This window comes from Cenococcum geophilum (assembly GCF_001692895.1).
Source record: "Cenococcum geophilum 1.58 unplaced genomic scaffold K441scaffold_23, whole genome shotgun sequence".
Classification (NCBI taxonomy): Eukaryota; Fungi; Ascomycota; class Dothideomycetes; order Gloniales; family Gloniaceae; genus Cenococcum; species Cenococcum geophilum.
In genome coordinates this window covers 311,648-320,910 of record NW_027137581.1, presented here as the reverse complement: position 1 = coordinate 320,910, position 9,263 = coordinate 311,648, and positions in this window count along the sequence as shown.

The following is a 9,263-nucleotide window of genomic DNA, read 5'->3' as shown; positions in this document are numbered from 1 at the left end:
TTGCCGGCATTAAAATTAGCGATAGCCATTTATAGGTTCTGCTCCTTTTGAGCCATATTAAACGATTGGTGGTGTAGAAAATAGGTGGGCAAGTCGGTGACTTGATTTTGGTATAGTGACCGAGTTTAGGAGGCGACCGAGTTCCGGGGGTCCGAGCTTATATAAAGGAGGGAGACTTTTCTAAGACGTAGGTAATAGTACTTAACTTACTATTATAGAGAGACGACCTTACTAATAAGTCACTTTATCCACCAAATAAATATATAGTTTGGCTTAATAACTTACTTATAAGCGTTAGGCTACTCTCTCGGCTTTAAGAGGTAGGAATTAGTATATTAGAGACTATACGCACTACCAAAACAAAGCGGGAGGAGTAGGAAGAGGCTTTAGGCGAAGTTAAGGCCCAGTATAGAGCTGTAATTAAGCAAATCAGCTCCTCCCTCGCAGAACTTAAATTGGTATTTAATAACTAGATACTATAGGATTCTATATATAGAGAGCTTTCTAAAGACTCTATAGTTGCTTAATTTACCTAAAAAGATTTAAATATAGTGCTGTTTATAAGTACGGTCCTTAATAATAAGTTTACTGCCTAAATAAAACTTAATATAAGGCTTTACTACTAAAAATAGTATTTAACGTTATCTATTGCAGGATCTTAATTAATTAAATAGTAATAATAATGTCCTGTAAAGACCTCCACTAGTACTATAATGACTTAGAAGATCTTTAGCAGCGATATAGTTAAGGAGTTATAAATTCCGCTGTTTATTACCCTCTACAATCACTATATAAAAGGAGTTGATACTACTAATTAGATAAGATCTTATTATAACTCCCTCTAACGCTATTATAAGACTTAAAAGCCTTTACTCTACTTTCTCCTTAATATAATTGTTACTAATTACTATAAGCTATCTTCCTACGCTACTAACGGCTAGCTGAGACAAAGTGGCTATAAGAAGTTCCTTAAACGACTTATAAACTCTCTCTTTAAGCTCTTTACCTAAATACCTTAAAGCAATCGTGCGTAGGTCTCTATAGATTAAATATAGTAGTACCTGGCGATATATTATAGATATAAGGTAGTTAGAATTAATATAAAGCAGATAACTTGCTCTATATACTTAGAGGTAGGAAAAAAGAGCCGAATTAAGAAGCTTTTAGGCAGGAAGCCTCTCTGTAAGCTTTTAGTAAATATAATAAAGAGATTACGCGATAGTAAGGAGTTTAAAAGACCTTAAAGGTTGCTAAGAATAACGTACGGTTATAGACTCTGTCGAATACCACTATATAAAGACGGCTCGTATTAGTAGGAGTATGTAGATTGGCTTAACACTAAAGAATAAGTGTCTATATATATAAAGGCGCGAAGAGACTTTGGGGAAGATTTAAAGGAATGATATAAATTCTATCTAAATTTAAGGGTATATAGCTCTTGCTAAGAACAAGACGTTGCGTAAAGAAGAGAAAGGAATAACAAGAGAATTATATAATTAAATAGTTAGGGGCTTAGTGGTTAATACGTGCGTATATATGCACGCGGTCTTTAACAGACTTTAGTAGAATTTAATTAATCTAGCAGAATTTGGCAGAATTTGGTTAAAGCGTTAGAATTTATTCATTAAGTGTTTTACTAAGACATTCCTACTATAACTGGGCTAGTCCTGTTATAGTACCCCTCCTTTTAGCTAAAGGTCTAAATAATTTAATTTAGTTAAGACTTATTACTTATTGCGTTTATATAGTTATATTAGGTAGCAGTATAGAGTTTTGCCGATTCTATTATTAAATAGGCTGATTAGGATTTTCCATTCCTAAGATAGAAAATCGCTATTAGCTTAGTTAAGGCGGTAAGTAGAACTAATATCTTTATAGTAGGTCTTAGCAAGGCGGATCTAACTAATTAAATAACTTTAACTGCTAGTTGAAGTTCCTTAATATCTTATATATTATGTAATTGTATTATAAATATTATAATATATTTTAAGTTCTTTTTAATTTTAAGCTTCCTGCTATTATATTTTATATATTTATGTTAAATAGTAGTTATTTACCTTTATATCGTGTTTATTTAGCTAGAGTAGGCCGCAAAGGATAGTTTTTATAAAATTCTTTTACTGCGGAAGGCGCGTTGGTCTTAATCTGGTTATAGGTTTCCTAAGTTTATATTTTACATCCTTTCTACTTATAAGGAGTTTAAATTATTTAGATTATGTTTTCTATTATATATTATTAATTAAGTTAATAAAGTAAGAACTATTACCGTTATTAATAATTATAAGAGGTAGCGGTGGCACTTTATAAGTTATAAGTTTACCTTTTAAGGGTTATAGCAAGTTTACGTAAAACGTTAGATATATTTTTATTTTAGTTAGTAGTTTAAGCTTATAAGCGTATAGGCTTAGTTTCTTTTTAATTTAGTATAGGCTTGTAAACTTCTAGTCTAGTTTCTTTAAGGGTCGTTAAGTCTTTAGGTTTTATATATTTAGGTAAACTATATTATCTTCCTTAAAATCCTATATAGGAGCTCGTCCTTTATTTGCATGCTATTCCTATACTATTTAAGTATACGCTAATTTACTTTATAATAGTTCCGTTAACTGCTTTATTTAATTAGTAAAGTTATATACGTTAATTAGTTAAATCCTCTTAATTATAGGTCCTATTATATTAATTTTGGGTTATAGTTTAAATCTAAGTTAGGGGTCTTATTCGTAAGTTACGTAGAACGGCGTTACGCCTATTAATTCGTTTCTTATATTATTTATAGTAAACTTAGCTAAAGGTAGCTACTTTTCCTAGTTGTTTTATAGGTAGGAGTAGTATATTTATAGGTATTATTCTATAATCGCGTTTATAATTTTAGTTTAACTATCTATCTCTAGATAAAATATAGTTAAGAGTTATATTTATATACTTAATTATTTATATAGGGCTTACTAGAAGTCTAAAACGAACTAGCTTCCGTAGTTAGATATTATTAAATTAAAAAGTCTGTATAGCTTAAAGATATACTTAATAAAATATTCGGCTACTAATATTATATTAATTAAGTCTATAGGAATTATATATTACATTTTTATAAGATAGTTAATAACTACTATAACATTCGTAAACCTATTACTATTAGGTAGGTTAACTATAAAGTTAATTAAGATATCTCGATATCTTTATATTAGAATTAGTAACGGTTAAAGTATTCCTTACTTCTTTATATAAGAGGTCTTCCCACGTATATATATTCTATATACTTAAATATATTTCTATATATAGTTATATATTATAGGCTAGCAATATACTTATTAGATAATCTTATAGGTCTTTATATAGCCCGGATGCTTTACTATAAGGGAATTATATATAAATTTAAGTATCTTAAATTGTAAGGGTTTAAAATTTGGGACTACTATTTTCTGTTAATAGTATAACTAATTATTGCGGATTTCGCATTTAGTAAGTATAATATCCTTATATTACCGTTTCCCTATTTAAATTGCTTTTATTATACCTACTATCTAGGGGTTATTCTTATATTTGTGTTCTATTAATTTATTAATTTTTATATCCCACTTATTAATTTCTAATTTATTCCTATTAAGCTCTGCATCTAAAAATATAGGGCGTAGTTTCTTAAAGCGTTTAAGGGGTAGTAGAATTTATAATCTGTTTATTAGAGGCGTTTATAAATAAGTTCTATAATTATTATATTAATAAGTTAGGCTTCTAATTAAGTTTGCTAGGTTAGTATATAATCTTAAAGTTAAATTATAAGAGGTATTTGGTCTAACGAATTTAGCGTTATATTAATTGCTTTATAGTTATAAAGTACTATAGGTTTTTATGGTCTATTAATACGCGTATTAGGAATAATAATTCTTTAAGTTTTAGACGCTATTGTTTAAAGTATCTAATAATTATAAGCAGTTCCTTATTATATATATTATAGTTTAATTTAGTAGGGGTAAGTTTCCGGAAGAGAAAGGCTACTAGGTGTAGCTCGCCGTTCTTATTATATTGCGATAATATTTCTCCTAGTATATAATTAGACGAATCTGTTTAACGATATATTTAAAGTCTGGATTAAAGTAGGTGAGAATTAAAGTAGTTATAAAATGATATTTTAGGTCGTTAAAAGCTTATTTATATTTAGTAGTCTATTTAAATTTTATATTCTTCCTTATTAAGTTTATTAATAGCTAAATAATTTTTAAGACGTAATTAATAAATTAATAATAGAAATTTACAAATCTTAGAAATCCTTAGATATTTTATATACTACTAGGACTTTCCTAGTTTATAATTATAGTAATTTTCTTAGGGTCTATTTTAATTCCGTTATAGGATATAATTAGGTCTAAGTACGTAACTTTAGATGCGTAAAACTTCTATTTCTTAATATCGCATTATAAGCCCGCGTCTTATAGGCATTTAAGGACTATTTAGATATGCTTTTAATACTTAAAAAGCAAAAATAAATAGATTAAGATATTATTAATATACGCGGTAATAAATATATTAAGGAATTTGCAAAGCGTATTATTAATATATTACTAAAACGTACTAGGACCGTTCTTTATACTAAACGGCATTACTAAGTATTTAAAAAGTCCCTATTGTGTATAGAAAGCCGTATACTTTTTATCTCCTTTACAAATACGGATTTAATTAAAGGCAGCAACTATGTTAAGCTTTATAAAGTATTATACTTTTATTAAGCAGTTAAGTGTTTCTTAAAGTAGAGGAATTAGATATTGGTTTTAAATTATATTTATATTTAGGGCTTAATAATTAATATAAAACCTTAAGCCTCCTTTAGGTTTCTTAATAAATAGTATAGGTAAGGTAAATAGTAATTAACTAGGGCGAACAAATCCTTTCTCTAGGTGCTTTTTAAGGTATTATTGCATTATAAGCAGCTCTTTTTGCGATATACCGTATAACGGGCCGAACTTTGGCGTTATACTAGGTTTAAGTTCTATCTTAAAATCGTACTTATTCTAATGCGGGGGTAGTTAGTTTATAAATTGTTTCTTAAACGTATTAATTAAATTATAATATTCTTTAGGTATAAGAGGTTAGGGGTTAATATATTACTTTAGTTTTAATGCCTTTTTAATATCTTCTAGTGTTATAGTAAAGATCTTACAGTCTTGTTTTCTTACTAATAAATAAAAGGGTATGGCTTATATTATATAAATTTTAAGGGGTTTTAATATATTATCTTTGCATTCTTTACCGCGATTAGTAGTTATAACTTTATTATATTAGTTTAAGATTTATAGTAAAGGTAATTTATATTATGTTAAATTTAAATAGTTATATACATATTTATAGGGCAAGTAGTATTTTAAATAATAACTTCGGCAGTAGGTTGTATGGAATTTTAGTATTTCTTTAACCCAGCTAATTAAAGGGTTGTGTTGTTTTAGCTATCTATATCTAAGTATTACCTTATAATACTTTAAGGGTGTTATAAATAGGGAAATATATTTAAGGTGTTTACTTATTTATATCTTTCTAAGAGCGTAGTATATTAGTTTGCTGTATATTAAAGGCTTACTATTAAAGCCTTATAGGTATTACGGACGCTTTAAGTACGATGTTACAACTACTTGGAGAAGAGTTGGAGGAAGCTAGTTGGTTAATACAAGCACGGTCCAGGATAGAACCCGTAGAGCTATATGACGAGGAATAGTAACCAAGGTCACATAATAAGCTCTATAAGCTTTGCGAGGTCTATAAAGAACATCTTACATACCTTACGTACCTCGCGTACTTTACGTACAAGAAGGATTTTATAGGAGTACGGTTGTATATTTAAGGACCCTCAGTCCCTACCTAGATAGTTCCTTCCTTATAGTAATTCTTAGAATACAATTAGAGTTAATCTATTAGGCAACCACTCCACCAGTTATTATTATATTGTTAACTTTATTTAATACCTATATACCTAGCCCATTAACAAGTCTACCGTAGTTCTTACTACAAGGCTCCGTTACATAATCACTACCATAGTTACGGTTTTAATAAGTCAAACAACATGCCACTAAAAGCAGCTACCATGACGCCGTTAACGGCAGCAACCACTTTAAGGTTAAGTGGAGATATAAGTATATAAGATACTAACTCACAACCAGTTATAGTCGGGCAGTTACAGAAAATCGTTAATAGGTTAAATAAGAACAACTAAATACTCGAAGAAAGACTTAATAGGATTGGAGCAGTAAAGGTTAAGTTACCTTTAATCAAACAATTCTTAGGGAAGAGATTAAAGCTTAAAGGATTCCTAACGCAAATGTATTTTAAAGTCATGCAAGAAGGGGCTAAGTTAGCTATAATAATGGATCAGATAGCCTACGTAGGACTATTCCTATCAGGTTAGGCACTTAAATAGTTTAAACCCTACTTAACGGAAATATAGACTAACGGAATAACTACTACCAATTAAGAGGTACGATTTGTGTTTTTTAGCTAGGTAGGATTCGCGGAACGATTAATATAGATATTTAGGGACCTAAAAGTAATAGTTATAGTAAAAAAAAAGCTTTAGGACCTAATATAGCGAACTTTAGCAATTAAGTATACAATATAGTTTTAAATACTTATTATATAGGTTGAATGGAACAATAGGGCGCTTATAGCATAGTATAAATAGGGACTTAAAGCTAAAGTCTAGGACGTAATTATCCTAATAGAAGATGCGGATACCCTAAGGGAATTAATAGATTAAGTAATTAAGATTAATAATAGGATCTTTTAAAGGGAACAGGCTAAGAGAGGTTAGGATAGAGTTCTATAGTTATATAAGACGCAGAGCACATAATAACTAAAGCCAAATTAGAAACTATAGTATAGCGCAGAGCTAATAGACCTAAGTAATACTAAAGAAACCTATAAGAGATAGGGAAAGCAACTATAGAAACCTAGAAGTTAAGGATTAAGTAATTATAGGACTAAGGAGTATAGGTTAAACTAAGGATCCTAATAGCGGAAGACGTTTAAGCGGACTCTATAGTAAAAGCAATAGTTTAAAGACGGAGCTTATATAAATTGCGGAAAATAGGGTTATTTTACTAAAGATTATAAAAGTGGTTAGGGTTATTACGCAGTAAAGGGAACTAGACTAATAGTATATAATATATATATACAGAGAGATAATAGTACACTATAAGGAACAAAAGAATGTTTAATTAGAAGTTTTGCATTTTGTTATAATAACGTATACTAAATTTATAAAGACGCCAAGTACAGTATAAGCTATTAGCCATAAGAGCTAGAGTTAAGAGGACTTAAAGGAACTAAAGAGTTAGATAAAGAATAAGATCGACTCTATAAGCTAGATTAAGATATTATAGTAATATACGGATAATAATTAGTAATAATAATAATAGAGTTAGAGTACTTATTAATTAATAGCAATAAGAATAATAAAGGAACTAACTAGGGGTATCTAAACCTTAATAATATAATAGAAGTAGAGACTAAGACCGCTATAGAGCAAGGTTTAGTAACGGGTATTATAACACCATTAGATACGGCATCTATCGCTTTATAAGACGGAAGGAGTAATATTTAGAGACGATTAAGCAAGCAAACGACTACTAGTGCTAGCTTACTACTTAATAAAGGTAAAAGGCTAAAGGCTTAAGATTCTTAAGACGAGATAAGAGATGATTAAGATTCTTAAGAAGAGATAAGGTATGCTTAAGGACCTATAATGGACGCAAACTAATAGAGTAGGGCAGTAGCTTAGTTTAAAAATATATAAATAAGCTCGGACAAGTGTTCCCAACAGCACAAGATTCTTAAGATAAGATGAGTGAGATTTAAGACTTTTAAGACGAGATAAAAACACTAGTAAAGCCTAGTTGGACTAAGGCTGGAGCTAAGCTTAAGTTAGAGGCAAGCTTAGGATTAAAGAATCTAAGGGGTTAAGAGTTTGGAGTACGAATAAGGATACCTATAAGTAAGAAGTAAGCGGCTTTACTATAGATTAGAGAATCTGCAATATAAATAGCAGTTAGATTAGGAGACAGATATATAGACCTAGAGGACTTACTAGTAGAATAAGAGGTTTAGACTAAAGATTAAGAGTTTAATACCGAGATTAAGAAGTAAGGAGACTTTAAGGATCTACTTATAAGACGTAAAAAGAAAGAAACTATAGAGGAATTTAGAGCAAGAATTACCTTATAGCAAGAACAGAAACTAGATAAGAGATCTAGCATATTAGGACGTATAAAGGATAGAGTACTAGTATAAAGAATCACTAATAGGCCGAGAGCAGGCATACTAAGAGCTAAGTGGCTTACTAAACTAGAACAAGAAGAGGATCTAGGGATTCCTACTAGATTCGAAGAACGATATATAAAGGGCTGTTATAATATAGTAATAAGAAGATACTTCCTTACGGACAGACCGTATATACTCTAATAGCTGTACTAAAAGTGGTATAGGCAACGATATAATAATAAGTGGGAAGATTTCTATATATAGTTAGATGAAAAAGTTATCTAAGACTACCTAATTATAGAAAAAGTAATGAATTATATTAAGGGAGCCTTAATTATAACATTAAAAGATCTAAAGAAATAATTAGAGGACTAGAGAAGCGAGAGGCGCGTCTTAGTACCTGCAAATAAAGTCGTAACGTTTAGATTAGTGCGATAGAGGTTTAAACTTAAAGATAAAGACAAGGCAAGAGTTAACCTAAAGTACCTAGCATACTATACGCTATTATAGATTACATGCGTAGATAATATATATAAAATGCATAAGAATCTAAAGAAAAAGAACCGGAAATACCTTATAAGGATATACTAAATAACAGATAAATAATAGTATAGGAATGCTAAGTATATATACAGATAGCATCTAGTAGAAGTCTAAGAGGAAGGAGATTTAATGCTTTAACTAGGAAGATTCCTTACGGAAGAATGCTTAGATAGATAACAATAGTAGGAATATCTAGAGAATACCTGTCTATAGTATATTAAAGATAAAAAGCGAACTAGGTATTGGCTAAAGAATAAGCTAAGTATAACAGGATTAAGTAGCTAATAGTTAGGAAAAGTAGAGGCCTATAGGACCAGAGGGAGCTAGTAGTAGAGCCTTAGACCCTTAAAGGAATTCAAGGATAATACCTAAATCTAAGAGTTAAATAGCAAGATTAGTAGTTTAAAGCATTAGTAGACAGTAGAGTAATAAGGAACTATATCTTACTAGCAGCAGTTAAAAGGATGGGGCTACCACATAGATAA